Source organism: Pleurodeles waltl, chromosome 3_1 (assembly GCF_031143425.1).
Source record: "Pleurodeles waltl isolate 20211129_DDA chromosome 3_1, aPleWal1.hap1.20221129, whole genome shotgun sequence".
Taxonomy (NCBI): domain Eukaryota; kingdom Metazoa; phylum Chordata; class Amphibia; order Caudata; family Salamandridae; genus Pleurodeles; species Pleurodeles waltl.
Window position 1 is genome coordinate 1697685776 of NC_090440.1, and position 17165 is coordinate 1697702940.

The following is a 17165-nucleotide window of genomic DNA, read 5'->3' on the forward strand; positions in this document are numbered from 1 at the left end:
CCTTCGTTCGCTGTCTATTTTCAGGAAGAGCTCATCTGGCAGTACATAATACCAGTTCTGCAATGCATATAGAAACTTGGGGAGTGTCAGTCTGTCCTCTATGTTGCGCAGTTCTGTCTCCTCCTTCTTTTTCTCATAGGCTATATCTTGTGTCCTACCATGGATCACCACCTAAAAAACTTCCCAGAGCATCATTGCCGACTCCACAGTGTCTTTATTTTCAGCAAAGTAGAGTTTAGTGTCTGCCCTGATTTCTTTCAGTACCTGTTTGTCTCTGAGCTCCCAAGCATTTAGCTGTCATCCTGTCTCCCTGTTACGTCGCTGTCCCACTTTCGTGATCTTTAGTGGAGAGCCCCCGTGCCGTATACTCCGCCTCTTGCACCACCCCTACTTCTCCAGCGATGCTAAATACATAATCCAACCTAGAAATAATAGGGGTAGCCTCGTCTGGTTGGGTGAAACTGCTGCTACAGGTTGCTCAAGCCCAGCGTGTCTAGGAAACGGTGGAGGGGTGTTGTCTTGACGGTCCCTTTGTGTGAAACATACCTGACCTATCAAGTGGGGTCCAAGCTACATCATGAAATCCCCCCCACGATGTGCAAGGAAGTATCAATATCTAGAAGGATGTCTGTCACTGCTTACAATGTACACTGCTGTATAAACACTTATGATAGTAACATCTTCTCTGCCCCACATGCCCTGTACTACTGCATATGTTCCATTGGGATTCAACCAATGTTCTATTAATCTGAATCTAGGAAATGCCAGTCAGTGCCTCAGCAATGTGATTCCCGTAAGAGGACATCAGCAGCTTTCTGTCTCCGTCTTAAGGCCGCCACCAACCCTTTTTTGATCTTGTGTCCCAATCCATTCACATTCCACGTGAGAACAGTGTGCGTCCCCCTTATGTCGCTAGATGTGTACCCATAGGTGCCCTGATGTTTCAGTAGTGTGTTCCAGGCCAATGACTTGGGGCCATGAATTAAGGTTGCCGCCACCTCTCGCCTTAACTAATACTCCTCAAACTAAATCTAATAAAATGTCGCCAAACCACTCCCCCCTCCCCACCCCCTCTTTCCCAGCTTCTACGTGGCCACAGAGGTTTTACTGCCATTGTGTCACTGGATTAGGCCTAAGGGTCTCTAGCCCACCCCACCCTAACTCTAGAAAACACGTAACTCGCCCTGCCATGGAGTCACTCCAGGCTAAGAGTCCCACTTATCTGTTGGTAACCTTCTCTTACTAATGGGGGTCACTCACCCCGCTGCCAACTTCTAACAAAAGGAAGGTATGGCAAGGGCCCCTCTACATATACACACCGCTTATTCCTAAACTAACTACCTATGGTAGTGGGGTGGAAGTTGGGGAAAGAGAGGAGGGTACTGAAGAGGGGAGTGGGATATGGAGGGAATAGGAAAGGAGGGATAGCGGAGGGAGGGGAGCTAGAGAAAAAGGGGGAAAGGAGGGATAGAGGGAGAGTCAGAGAATAGAAAGGTGTGGAAGAGATATGACTAGGCCAAGTAGGGAGGGCAAAGGTCTCCAGGCCATTCATGCCCAGAGTCCTCCAGTTAGCCCAAGAAGCATTTTAAGTATCTAAAGTAGTGTGGAGAACCTATTAAAGTTCAGTGTCTCCATTTCTTCCTTCACTGAGATCAATGTCTCAGTGATCCTCTTGGTCCAGCAGTTGGGCCCCTGGAGTGGGACTTCCTTCACTACGATCTGTCTCTGTCCTCTCTGACCATGCCGGGTGCCTCCCGGGCGAGTGTTCAGTATGTATGGCGGGATTCATCTCTTTTCTCTTTCTTGATTTGGGATCTGAGGAGTTGTCCTCCAGAGAGAAACCCATCTGAACGGTCTCACAGGTCCTATCTCGGGCACTTCTCAACATCTTCCCCCTTTGTTGCCTGGTGGGGTCCCCACTCTCGATGGGGCCACCTTTGTTCCTGCAGTGCCACCTCGGGCGAAGTGCTTTGTGACACCGGGGGCCACTCCTTCACCCATCTCCAGACCTCCTCTGGTGTGTCAAAAAAGTGTAATTTGTCCAACAGAATCACTTTAAACTTTGCAGGGAAAAGTAGTATATATTGGAGATTCATCGCTCTGAGCTTCACTTTTACTGCACCAAAGGAACTGTGCTTCTTATGCACTTCTCAGGAATAGCCCAAAAAAATCAATAAAGTAGAAGAGTCATAGCGGAGGTTCACCTGTTGGCGCGGTTCTCAAAGGATAATGTCTCTGTCATTAATTAAGAAAGCGCGCTAAAAGGACTCGCTCGGGCCCTAATCGGCAGCTTTGGCACCAATGCTTTATGTTCCCTTTCTGTCACAAAGCAGGTGGAGAAAATGGCAGACGGGAGGGAGGATCAGAGCTAGTTTTCCAAAAACGGTAGGAGCCTGCGTACTCTCAACCCTCTCAGAGAACCCTACAAATCGAAGATTGTGTTGTGCCCTGTTTTCAGCATCATCACCCCGCCAAAGGAGGTCTTTAGTAAGTTCCTTAAGCGCACTTAAGTCAGCGCTATGGGTATGCGTTGCGTCTTCCATTTCTGATATTCTCTCTTCCGCTGCTGTCACTCTGGCCGAGACCTTGCAAAGGTCCTGTCTCAGCAGGAAGACCTCCACCGCCACCTCGCCAACTTTTGTCTACAGGACTGCCTTAGATTGGTGGATTGCCATCAGTATGGCTGCATTGTCCAGCATCTGGGTGGGCACTTCACTCAACGCCTGGGTCCCTATCATTTTGGTATATTTATCAATCTTCCCTTGTTTAGGGGGTTTCGGTTCTTTGTCTCTGGCCATTATGCGACTTTGGAGGGGCGTGGCACAGGCCTCCACTGTTTCTATGATAACTATGCACAGGCAGTGACCGGCATCAGGCATAAATTAAGCGTTTTATCTTAGTTTATAGTTCTGGGTAACAAGCATGTCATATCAACGGGGGTGGGAGGTGTTGGGCAGCCTCTTCAATACAATCCAGGAGAAGGACAAAGAGCCAGGGACTGGTCATTCCCAGAGTCCTTTCCTGGTAAGGGCCCATCCCTCCTCGGTGCTCCCACCTCCACTATGGCGCCTTATGCTTCTCAGCACCATTGTCTGCCTCGGAGTCAGGCAGAGAGGCTCCATTTCCCCAGCAACCTGAGCGGTGTCCCTCCCCCTCACCTTGCCTCATGCAGGCTGCGGCTTCTCTCTCTTGTTTTCTTGCATAGTGAATTATCACATCTTTTGCACATAGCCTTGTTGCAGTGCACAGAGGCCATTCAGTGCTGCACAGAGAGAGAAAACAATAGGTGGAACATTGCCAGGCTAATGGACATGCCATTTAATGATTCCTGATTATGTGGGGCTAAAACGGTTCAGCCCTCACCCGAGCCACACTATGCTATTATTTCATGCTATTTGACATAATACTACATAATGAAGCCTATTGTCCGTTGTTTCTGAACACGTCTTAATATCCCTGCAATGATGATATTTATGTTGTATCGCCTTGGAACCTGGCTATTGTCTTTATTGTTTTTCTTTTGTTATCACCTTATTTCTGAAAACCAATAAAAATATATTTAAAATAAAAACGGTTCTGCCCTGAGCGCTTCATAATCACGGTCACTTGATATAGCTCCATAAAAAAATTGTTGTCCAGAGATTTTCATTCTTGATCTGTGTTTTTGGATCATTAGAGAAGGGCGAATTTTTTTTTCTTTTTTTTTTCTGGACAGCATTTTTAAAAATGGCATGTGTTGCAGTAATGATGTAATACTTCAGGAACCATGTGACCCATATCCTTCGTTTGTTCATCAAATCATAGATTTTGGGGGTCAAGTAGTTTTATAGAGATCGAAAATAACTTCTGAGAGCATCCTTTCTCCAAAGTGGCCCTATAATAGAGGAAGAAGAGACATTTATAGAAATGAAACAAATAATGTTTTGTATTCATTTTATATATACACCCAACAATGTTTATGATCTAAATATGAAAAAAAATTATTACTCGTGTTTTAGAAACATTTTCATAGTTCACTTTATATATTTGTTTCGGCAATCGCTCGTAGTACAGTTGCCGAATTTTTAACATTTGAAAAGAGCATATCGACAGGGACATCTTTTTGTAGCACAGTTTTTACAAGTACATGTACGTTTAAGTTCTATGGGTACAGGCTTTAGAAATTTCATAGGTTTTAGAACCCCTTCTATATCTTCCCAACCAAACTCACACGGATCTTTCTCTACATATGCATGTCCAAAACATTTACATATCTTCTGATCAAGTAGAATGCTCTCTCTTTTCATGTGTCCACATACACAATATGATGTTGGTGGAAGGTCACTTAGCAGGACTGATCTCTTAAATGTACCGTACTGAAGACCATCAAATGTGTGACAGTCAGAATTCATTTTTCATGCATACACAAGGTATTTTTCTATGTCATTAAAGCCACATTCTTCTTCTCTTTCAGCAAATCCTCTTAGAAACTTCACCGGTTCAGCAGTTAAAGCTCTAAGCTTTGTTCCAATTTTACTCATAGTGTCATTACCCGTAAGAGTATGTGTCTAGATAACGACACTGGGCATCTCTGGGTCAAAATTCTTGTACAGAATATGAAGCAGGATTGTCTTTTCTTGTCTGTTCCATAACGGATCCATAACTCTGACAATCCTTGACTTATGAACATTGCAACAAATCTAAGTAGCACAATAATAACATCTGTGTCATTTGATAGTACAGTGACTCGATTGGAACCTTTTTGAACAGCCCATTCAACATGTGGCACAGCATGAAGGTCAGCTTTTTCCAATTTGCCGTTAGGTTCTTGAACAACATGGCCCGTATTTTTTTAATATATCTCTGCAGGTGCAACTCCTCACTGACAATCATTCCACTTGCAAAAATTGGAAATTCAGTGTTCACTGACGCATCAGCAATGTTTTGGTGAGTTAACATCTCCAAGTTCATCTTGTTCATTGTTGATGACCAGCATTTATCACGTTTCACAGGTGTAGGTGTTGAATTTTTTATGCAGATAAGGTCATTTGTTCCACTTGTAGACAATCATCTGATTCTCTCATACTCTTTGACAGATAGTTCAAAATAACTGTCAAAGACAATGTGCAGTTCTTGCAAGGTGCACACTGACTTTGATAACTGTAGAACTGCCTGAATGACCTCTCCGAAGGTTTGCATGGATGAAATATTGACCATTTGCAATTGTGGCATATAGTCCACAACAACAGCAATTTTCAATGTGAACACCTTTTGAAATGGAAATTCTTCAGTTGAAAGTGTTTTTTTTTGTTTTTTTTAATTTAAAGCTCTTGGTCGAGTTTTGTGCTTCACTGGTTTCATTGAAGCATCTCCATCAAATAGTGCATTTGTTGGAAGATCATGCGACAGACGTACTTGATAAATTCACCCCTTTATTTTGCTTTATCCATCTCTCTATGTGCTTGCCATAGTTGTTTTTTTGTAACTGGTTTTGTAGATGCTGGTTGGACAAAACTCTTACTATGGCAATTAAAATGCAGAAGTTTAGCTTTAGTGAGTATCAAACAGCTTTTTTATCTTTTAATGTAAATCTCTACTGCTTCAGTTCTGCATATAATTTTGATCCATGTTCCAGGACATCTAGTAGACGTGTTTTTATATTGTTGTTCACATATTGCTTGGTCACGAAGTTCTGTAGTGGCACAGGCTCTGTCTTTTCAAAAGGGTTTACTTGCTGCTGCATGGAATGAAGAAGGTTAACATGCTTATTAAAACTTTCCCCGTTCTTTCCCACAAGTTCGTGGTGAGGAACAGTTTCACGACAGTCCATTAATTTTTGAATTTGTCATCTCTCTGAAAACATTGCATATAGAATGGATTTTATGGTAAACCAGCTGCCATTGAGCAACATATTCATTTTTATGTCAGACCAACAAGTCTGTGATCTCTGGATCTTCTGTTCCAGTTTCAAATCTGGAGCCACAGCATTGAACCTTCTCTCTCTGCCATTCACCACAAAATGTCTTTGGATGAATTTTCTGTATAGGTATGGTTTTTTTCCCCCTCTTGCTTCTTCACTCTTTCCAAATACCAGGACCCATATTTCAGGTGGTGTATGGAATCGGATTTGTGAAACACAGTAATCAGTGACTCCACAGTCTTCATGTGCAGCTCCCAGTCACCTTCCGATCAGCACGTGCCAAGTTTTTCACTAGAGTTATCATGTGTAAAACATTTCCCCATTTCTTGCAAAGTTCATATTTTTCTTCACATTCTTTAACAAACTCTACAAATGTGGCTTTCTGATTTTGAACTGATTGTATGGAACATTGCATGGCTTTGCATTATGTTTTTTGAATGACGTGCACCCTGTGCCTGGTTCACTTATGAGATAAGATATGCAAAACCTGATTTGTCATTCTTGTTCCAGTAAGCAGTCCAACGCAATGTTTCTACAGCCTCAGACTGGATGAGCATACCTTGTAACAAACAAAAAATACTGACTGGACAGTTTTGCTTCCAAAGATTTCAGCCTTATTAAGTGCATCATCCATTCCACATCAAATGGAGATAACTTCCTGAACACCGCAACACAAATTTTGTGATGTGAAAAACGCACATCATTGGATAAAGATCATCAAATTCTACTGGATTGCTCATAAAAATGTCAGCCTCAATACAGAAAACACCTTCATTGCAGAAAATTGGCAGGATAGGCTGGTCTTCAAGCTGAGCATGCACATTTTGAAAACATTTTTAGAGCTGTGAATACTGTTGCATAGTTTGTGACTGGAGATGGTATTACTGGAACAAACCCAAACTTTTTCAGTGGGATAGTATTCTGGGAGATCAGAGAATGAATATCAGCCCACAGAGAAATTCATCCTCCCGTTCGCACTGAATAAGCAATATGATAAATTCAGTTAAATCAGCTTTGCAGACCACAGCATCAGGTAAAATAAGATCCTCAGCCACTTTGAAAATTCCTGGTAGACTGGGATGTGTTGATAGCTTGTAGTGATTTTGCTCACATTGGCAAGGCAGTTGGATTATGACTGTAGCTTTTTTTGTCTATGCCTACAGCTGAAACAGCTTGTTTTCCAGCAGGTACTTAATTGATACAGTCTTGAAAAAGCACCATGTCAGTATCATGTGTATGCACTAACAGAGGTGAGAGTGTTTCTGGGGGTCTGGGCAGCCGATAACTCAAACTCCTAGCACAACTTGTGGTTGAGGGAGGCCGCACACAATCACTGTGCGCTCGGAGGTGCTTATCTGGAACTGCCCACACCTGCTGCATGGTATGCACTAACAGAGGCGAGGGTTCCCAGGGGCCGAGTACTCAATCTCCTAGCTCAACTTGCAGTTGAGGGAGGCTGCATGCCATCGCTATGTGCCCAGACGTGCTTGTCTGGAACTGCTCCCACCCACTGCATGGGTTTCAGTAACAGAGACAAGAGTGTCACTGGGAGGCCAAGCACTCAATCTCCCAGCACCGCTTGCGGTTAAGGGAGGACACACGTCATCACTACGCACCCGGAGGTGCGTATTTTGAATTGCCCATACCCACTGCGTGGGACGCACCTATGTGGGTGCCTGGGCCAAGAGCGGGCCAGTCTGCACCCGTCAGAGCCCGCAAGAGGCTAGGCTGGGCCACCCCTCTTTCATCGTTGGTATTGTGGGGAATTTTCTGGGTTTTGGTAAAATCTTAAAGTATGGGTAAGCGCAAGACCATGGCACCAGTAGAGGCAGGGGTGGGGTTAATGCTAAATCTTTTTGAAAGAATGCAGTTGGTGCCATCGAGCATGAAATTCAGCAAGCTGAGCGCAGGCTATCATTAACGTCTAGTTAAAAACATGTACTAGCTCTGGCCTAAAGGAATTGAGAACACATTGGGGTCTGGAAGCATTGCTACTGCAGCTGTGAGTGGCTGCAATATAACTTGACCAGCAGAGGAAGCTATGTGCCGTGCTAGCTCTTGTAACTCAGACATTATTACCATAACACTGGTTCCAGATATATGAGTAAATGTGGCATTTTGTGGCAATAACAGCAGTAGGAAAAAAAAAATCCCTAACTGGGAAGAGGAAGAAGACGGACTTGGGGTCTAAGCCTAAAAGGCCATGTATGTGTAATATCGGTCCACAACCAGCCTCACAGATAAGTAACAACACTCAAGTTGGGGGAGGGGGGTGCTCTATACCAAATTCACCAAATACAACTGGTAATGAATTCAAGGCTCTCAAGGCCATTATGCTGGAACAGTTTGATATGATCTTTGCCCGCCTGGGGATAAGAGTGTCCAAACTTGATTGTTTGGGTTTGACAATTCTTATAGGGGAACAAAACCAGGGAGTAGTGCTCTAAGTAGCAATTAGGTGGTTATAGGAGGGCAGTGTAAAGTAAGCTGGGAACAAAATATCCAGACGCAGGGTTGTTGAAGTTTCAGAGAGTTTATTTGAAGATAAGTTTCTTTTAGTGAAATCACCCCAGCGCGCAGCAGAGACGGCCTTCGGTGTCACAGATCGACAGCGCGGCCGGCCGTTGCCTTCCTCCGAATGTTCGGTGCTCCTCGCGCTAACAACGCGGAAAGGAACCCCGAACAACAAAGGACGGCTGCGTGTGAGCACCTCCGCTGCGCGTGCGATGCCGTGGAACAGCTGATCGGCACGCGCAGCGGTATCTGCTGATAACAAAGCCACTACATTTAGTTTTCTCTTTTAACACTTGAAAAAAAAAAAATATATAATAATAATTTTTTGAGATTTACCCCTTAACAAATGAACAATGCACCTGACCTTTTGTTCAGGTGCTCAATGTAAACACTGGTGAAAACACCAACCTCTGGTAACTATCCATGCTGTGTTTAACAAAATAAAACGTTCCACATAAAACCCAACATAAGCAATTCCCACTTAACGATACCTTGTAGGTAAATTATGCACTCTATCACTTTTCCTGACAGGCACAAGATTCGAGCATGAATCCACCCCCTTTGAACTCGAGGACTTAACCCCACCAGATTTTTGTGCACAAGAATTTCCTCGCTTTTGAAGTGTGTTCATCCTTGTCATGAGGTGGCAACAACACATCCTTTGGTTCAACCTTTACAACTTTCCCCATATTCCACCAGTTACGTCCATCAACACGCACAGCATTACCGCAAACTTTGTCAACCTTGAATGGTTCAGAAAACTTAGAATCACCTTTCTTGACAAACACCGGCAATTTGACCCGCACCCAATCACCAACAGTGAATTGCAAATCCTTCACACCTCTTTTCTTGTCATATGTTTTTTGTTTCTCTTGAGTATTTTTAATACTCGAACGAACCTTTGCGTAGATGTGTTCCTTACACGTAGAATGCTTAAAAAACTTGGACAACCAAGCTGGTCTAAATAGAGTGGCAGGCTTCCTCCCTCTAAGTGCCTCAAACGGAGATATCCCCGTGCTAGTGTGGGGTGTTGTTCTGTAGAACCAGAGCATACTCTTTACAGCGGCAACAACCACACACCCATTAGCTAACGCCCACTGGATGCACTCACCAACCACTCTATTAAAGCATTCAACCAAACCATTTGTTTGCGGTTGATAGAGAGAACTCCTCAAATGTTTGATGGCACACTCACTCAGTAAATTTTCAACTTCACTAGATACAAACTGGACCCCATTATCAGACACAAGTTCCTTGGGAAACTCTTCCTCCAAAAATACATCTTTTAGACATGATACAACTGACGTGGAATCTGCATGACTCACGAACTTCACATGAGGCCACTTGGAAAAGTAATCAATTACAACATAAGCATACCGTAATTTAGGTGGAAGAGAATTGAAGGGTCCCAACAAATCAATACCTATCTTTTCCCAAGGACCTGCCGGACATTCTATTGGCCTTAGCGGAGGAGTTGACGTTTTGAGGGCCTTATCACTAGTTGAACAAATGTGACATGATTTGACTAATGTTTCAATGTCTCTGTCCATTTGCGGCCACCAATAGTATTCTCTCACCCTCTTTTTAGTAAGAGTAGCACCCAAATGACCTTCATGTGCTTTTTCCAGAATCATGGATCTTATAACATCAGGAGGCACAATTTTATAATTTCTCAACAGTACACCATCTTCAATTGACAGTTCGTCAGACACCTTGAAAAAAAATTTGAGCACTCTGATTCAAACTTTTTTCATGCGGCCACCCATTCCCAATGTACGTCAAAACTTTAGAGAGTACAGGATCACTTGTAGATGCTTCTTTCCACTGCATTTCGGAAAACGACCCAGTACGTTCTAATTCGACAGAAGCAATGAAACAGTTTTCATCCTGAATGTCCATTTCCTCTCCAATGTCTTCAGAAACAGGATACCTGGAGAGGAAATCTGCTCTCACATTCTTTCTCCCAGAGTTGTGTACCACAGAAAAATCAAATTGTAACAACCTGGCCGCAAATCTTGCAATTCTTGGTGTACTACCTTTAACATTGGTACCATTTAAAATAGAGACTAATGGCTTATGGTCTGTCTGAAGAAATAAATGTCTTCCCCATAGATATGACTTAAATTTCTCTATACCCCACCAACATGCTAATAATTCTTTTTCAATTACAGGATAATGTACTTCATTAGGTCTGAGCACTCTTGACGCAAACCCAATGGTATACTCCTGTTTTTCATTGATTTGCGTCAAAACAGCTCCAATACCGAACTTGCTGGCATCGACAGTCAAACAACACTTCAAGTTATGGTCATAAGATTGTAATACATTGGCACTACTCAACCTCTGCTTAATAGTGTCAAACGCTTCCGCACACTCAGCATTCCACACAAACTCTGTTTTAGTTTTCAGCAGATTAGAAATGGGTCTGACTAGGGTAGCAAAATTTTCAATAAACCTGGAATAAAACTCACAAAGACCCAAAAATGATTTGACACCAACTTTGTCCAGAGGTGCAGGTGCTCTTACTATCGCTTCTACAAGACCTGATCTGGGATAAACACCTTATGCTGTGATGACGTGCCCCAGATATTCTACAGACGTTTGGAGGAACTGAAATTTTTCTCTTTTCAATACGACACCAGCACTATCAAACTTACTCAAGACTTGCTTCAGAATCGCATCATGTTCATATCGATCAGAAGCATGAATCAACACGTCATCCTGAAAAATACACACTTTATCAATGCCTTTAAGAAGTGTAGACATTATTCTCTGGAATACTGACGCCGCTGACGCCAGTCCAAACGGCATACGACAATATTGATACGTTCCCCATTGGAAAACGAAGGTAGTGAAGTGCCGCGAATCATGTGTCAATTCTACTTGGTGATAAGCAGTGGCCAAATCAAGTTTAGTAAAAAAAAATTGCTCCATTAATACAAGAGAGCATCTCACCAATCTTTGGCAGTGGATGGGAGTCCACCCAGATCTCTCTGTTGAGTGCCCTCAAGTCCACACATACTCTCAGTTCCCCATTTTTTTTCTTTGCCACCACCAACGGAGATAACCATAACAAAGAATCAATAGGTTCAATGATTCCCTTCATTCGTAAACTTTCCAATTCTTTTTCCAACTCATCCCTGACACTAAATGGCACCCCTCTCAATTTATGTTTAATAGGAATGGCATTGTCCTTGACCTTAATTTTGTGTGTAAAGCCTCTTATTTTACCTAATTCACCTGAAAAAACCCTGGGAAACTCATTAAGCAAATTCTCTATATCGGAGGAATCTCTTATAACTGTCACCTGATCACCCGTACCTGGACGCAAGACCATTCCAAACAACCCTTGGTGAAACCATCCTAAAATGTTCAATTCTTTTACAGCCACATAGACCTTCCCAAAAATGCGTTGTCCCTTGAAAACCAAAACGTCTTCAAAGAAACCAACTAAATTAATCCTCCTTCCCTCATATGAAATCGGAGTCCTATCTGGTGGGTTAAATTTTCGTGTGCCCCAATTTTGTTCGAAAAGCTCCTGAGTAATCATAGTGATTCTGGCACCCGAATCAGCCAACAGTTTTGAATGGTTGTCACCTACTTGAATTAAAATGCACAGATCAATGCAGTTCTCGGGATTACCAGTTATTATGTCAAGGTCTCCCACAGTCAGAATCATTTCTTGCATTTCACTCATCAACTCAACCATTCTGTCATCACTGTCATCCATGACAGCATTAACCTTAGTGTTATCACTTTTGTTACTTTGACACACTTTTGCGAAATGACCTGTTTTGCCACATAATCTGCACTGAACATTCCTTGCTGGACAGATCTTTCCTTCTTTTATATGTGGTGGATAGCCACACCTAAAAAAAATGTTAGTCTGCTTGAAAAAACTATTGGATTTGTCCGCCTCCCCTTTGTTGTGCGAAAGAACATTCATCTTGCGTCTGTCGTCAGGTCTCTGAACTACGTTCACTTGTTCCGCTTGTGCACGTTCAACTGTTTAGCAGATCTAATTGCAGTTTCAATGCTTTTAGCGATTCTGATGGAATCTGACAAAGATGGATCTCCTAAGGACAACAACTTTTGCTTGATCGATTTATCCGCACAGTGACATATGAGTTGGTCACGTATTAACTGATCAGTAAATGTGACAAAATGACACTCTGACGCAAGTTTCCTCAAAGCAGAAATGTAGTTATTGATATCTTCTCCACTTTTTTGTTCCCTCCTAAAAAACTTATGTCTTGCTATAACCAAACTTGGTGGAGCATCAAATCTGGTGGCCAATTTCTTTAGAGCTTCATCAAATTCATCGAGTTCCTCGCCTTCTTCCAGTTGAATATCTGGTAAATGTTTAAACACCGACCTTCTCTCGAAACCTAATGAATGCAGCAGTAAACATTTTTTTCTTTCAGGTCTGAACCTTGATGCTCCAATAGCACCCATATACGTTTCAAAAGCATCATACCATTGCTTCCAAGGTATAGCTGTCTCACCAGGAGTTTCCAAAAACGGTGGCAGAGGGTTGACCGACTGCATAACTGTTTTTTGATGAAATAAAGTCACTTGGGACCATATAAAAACACAATGAATGGTTTTTCCCAAATTTGCTAACTCCACCACAAATTTCTGCTTGAAAAACACTAAAAACCTTGGTTAAAATTGCTGTTTAAAGATGGCCCCTACACTTCCATTGGAATGGCTACTTCCTGCAGACACACCTTCTGACTCGAGGTTCATGGGAGATGAGACACTCTCACCATAATTACAGCTGTCCAGGAGGTCGAGGAAAGGTGCAAGCATGAGTGGGCCTCGAAGTAACAGCCTGGGGTGATTCAGTTCCACAGCTCGTTGCCACTTAAAGTAAGCTGGGAACAAAATATCCAGACGCAGGGTTGTTGAAGTTTCAGAGAGTTTATTTGAAGATAAGTTTCTTTTAGTGAAATCACCCCAGCGCGCAGCAGAGACGGCCTTCGGTGTCACAGATCGACAGCGCGGCCGGCCGATGCCTTCCTCCGAATGTTCGGTGCTCCGCGCGCTAACAACCCCGAACAACGGCTGCGTGTGAGCACCTCCGCTGCGTGTGCGATGCCGTGGAACAGCTGATCGGCACACGCAGCGGTATCTGATGATAACAAAGCCACTACACAGTGACTGCGGGAAAATGAGCCTATGTTGTCACAAGATACCCGCTGACATCAAGTGATAATCCCAGGTCAGGCACTGGTTCTGCAGTGGGTGGGCAAGCTATTGAGACAGTTAGTGCTCAAAATGATCAAAGGAGGGCTATAACAAAGGGAAATTTACCTCTCCACAAGAGGTCTAAATTGTCATCTTTCCTTCAACTCCTGTCTTGATCCTAAAGAATGTGCTATTGTGAGGCACTGCTGAAGATTACAATAGTTAAAAAAAAAATTTTTTTTAAAGTAATGATCTGGCTGTCATCTTGAAGAGAAAGTAGCGCACATCTGCAGGAAGAGATAAAAATGGTGAGGAGAATTCCATGGATTGGTGCAGGGCCAAAGGAAAAAGCTGGTGACTGTGTAATTGTCAACTTTGTCTCCTGCTTTTGTGGAATCCCTTCTTAATATCTTAAGCTGGCATCCGTCTCATTATTCTAAGAAAAGTATCCAGGTAGTTCTGGTGGGGTACTTTTACAGGCCTAGAGTACAATCAAGGGCAGACATTCACACGCATAAGTCCCAGCCCAGTAGGAATTCATTAGTGTTTGAAGTTCCAACATACAATTCCTTTGATCCACTAGCTACCTTGGACAATCTGGATTGATGCCATCACAATGTGCCATCTGGTTTAGGCACTGGCAGGGAGGAAGTACCACAGGAACCCAAAGGGATAATGGAAAGGGTGCATAGTTCTAAGTTTGATCCAAGTCAAGTTGGATGGGGAACAAGTCATTAGGAGTCAAGGGTCTACCCAAGTACCTGTGCTAAGAGCCCATTGGATACAGCGTCCAGGAAGCTAAGAATTCTTTCATGGAATTTTGCAGGTTTTAATTGTAAGATAAATTCCTATAATTGTGGAGACTATAGATGGCTTCGACATCTGTATATTTCAAGAAACCTTGGCCAAAGGTCAGGTCTTTAGGGTAGGATTTTTAAACATTAGCATCAAGGCAACTCCCTCTGTGAAAGGCTGGTCATCTGGGGGACTCATCATATGGGTAAAGGTTAAATTGCAATGCACAATTAACAGATTAGTCATAGACAGTAAAGACATATTGGCAGTTAGACTAACTGACACTCGGGGGATAAATTCAGCAGTAGGACTCTCCTACAGTAACAGTATTGGATGATTTTTTTAGGGAAGATTGGGAGGTACACCTCCTTCTGGTAGTAGGGGATTTTAACACAACCTATGAACCTTTGGAGCTTCTGGCTAGTGCTTCTGAGGAAGGAAAATAAAGAGGGCGCGGTCCCACGGATTGTACAATCACTGCTAGGCTTTTCAACTTGCTCAATTAACACTCATGCATGGCCTGTGAGTGGCGCTCGAACAGGCAGTTAAAGCATACTTCTAAAAGGGCGAATTGCCACTCAAGAATTGATTAGGTCTTACTTGATCTACCGTCTTGGAGATACTTGAGTGACATGGCAATAATTGATAAATATGATAGTGATCACAATGACCTAATAGTCTTAGATAACATGTTATTTAACCCTCGAGACACTTTAGCACGAACTGCAGCATATCCATTGGTTACATCCAATAATAGAAGAATTAAATGGCCTAAGATCGAGGGAAGTAAGGAAGTGCTGGCCCAGATTTATGGGAATTTAACACATGTGCTTATTGAACTAAGGGAAAATAAGGGTGAGATTCACCAGACGGTAACCACATACTGTAATTTAATGGAAAATATGAAACCATTTTTTTTATAAAGCAATGTAGAGGAAAGTTAATTGTTCAAACAAAAATGCATGGTACAGTGAATCTTGTAAATCAGTGAGGGATTAACTGAAGGTTGCATTAATTTCTGGGTGAGGACTGACTGTGGCTGCGAAAAGGAAGCTTTACATAAAAGCCCAAATGGAGGCCAGTAGGGAGTGGGAGGAGACCCAATATACAGAGATTTATTTAGTGCACTCTACAATGGCCAGGGCTGTAAGGATACGGGGCAAAGGGGCTACTAGCTCAGGGTACCTATCTGGCTCCAAATGCAGATGAACCTACTGCCTTTAGCCTAGAGGAAACAGTCAGCCCTATCTATGTTACAAAAAGGGAAGGTACCCGGGTTAGATAAGGTCCCATGTGACCTCTATCTCTCCGAATCATGAGTGTGGAGTATTATCTTAAACTATTGTTACAATGCCATTCTTAAATGAGCGCAGATTCCTGAATCATGGCTAGGTGCAGATGTGGTGTCTGTATATAAAAAGGGGGATAAGTGTGATCCAGCAAATTATAGGCCTGTAAGCCTTATAGATGTATCCCAAAACTTGTTTTGCAGACACCTACTTGATAGAGTAAATGATTGGATAAAAGAAAATAACATATTTTCGCCCCTACAGGCGGAGTTTAGGGAAAAAAACTGGTACTATGGAAAAGGTATTTAGGTTTATGTTAATCCTAAGAAAATATGTGGTAATCAGGAAGGAGCACATATACGTGGTTTTTGTGGACCTATGTGCAGCTTTCGATCTTATCCTGAGATGCAAACTATGGGAGGTTTTGTTTCAGTTAGATGTTCCAGATTACCTTTTACAGCTGATTATAAGACTGCATCAGACAAGTTACGCACACCAAAGATTGGCTCCTAATAGTGACCTTACACAGCGTGTGTATGTGGGCAGGGGGGTGAGGCGGGGGATGCATTTTGGCTCCTACTCTATTCACCCTGTACATAATTGGGCTGATTGAGTCACTGTTTGGGTGCAGTGGAGTCCCGCCTAAAATTGCAGGTTGCATCGTTGCTGTTTGCAGATGATACTTTATTGATATCAAGAACACCAATGGGCCTTCAAAATTTATTGAATAGTTTTGTAGAGGTTTGCAATAAGCAAGGTTTAGAGATCAATGTAAATAAAACCACGTTTATGGTATTCAACCCTCATAAATCTTTCAGGGGTAAGGTGAAGCTGGGGGAACCTACTTACAGCAAGTTAATTAGTTTGATCATTTAGGGATGACGTTTTCCAGTACACAGGCTTGGTGCAGTCATATCACTAAAAGCCAGCTTATTTTACAGCATACTAGCTCTGTGTTGTTAAGTTAAGAAATCCTGTAGATTTAAGCCGGCTGGCCTCATAATTGGAATTTATCAGGCATAAAAGGTGAGTGCCGCACTTTATGGTGCAGAGTTATGGGGCGCACAAAGCTTGAGGGGGTTAGAGATAGCTGTGAATGTCTTTGAGGTCAGTTCTGGGCCTGCCTGGCAATACACCATTAACCCCATTGCGACTGGATCTTGGTATTCGTTATATACCTCATGTTGCGGCCCTCAGACCCTTAGTTTACTGGCTGTGAGTTTGGTACAATGAATCCTTTTTAGAAGTAATGGAGCTAAACACCAGAGATTGTACTACCTGGCTGAAATATGTTAAAACTTGGCTATTGAATCTAGATATGTATGGCCTGTGGACAAACCCCCATAGTATCAACAAAAATTCAGTGGCATGTCTTAAGGAAAGATATTGGAGTTACGCACATGAATCTTGGTTAACTCAGGGGGGGAGGGGAATATGCGGGGACGCATCAAATATTTTTGGGGATTTTAACGATACAT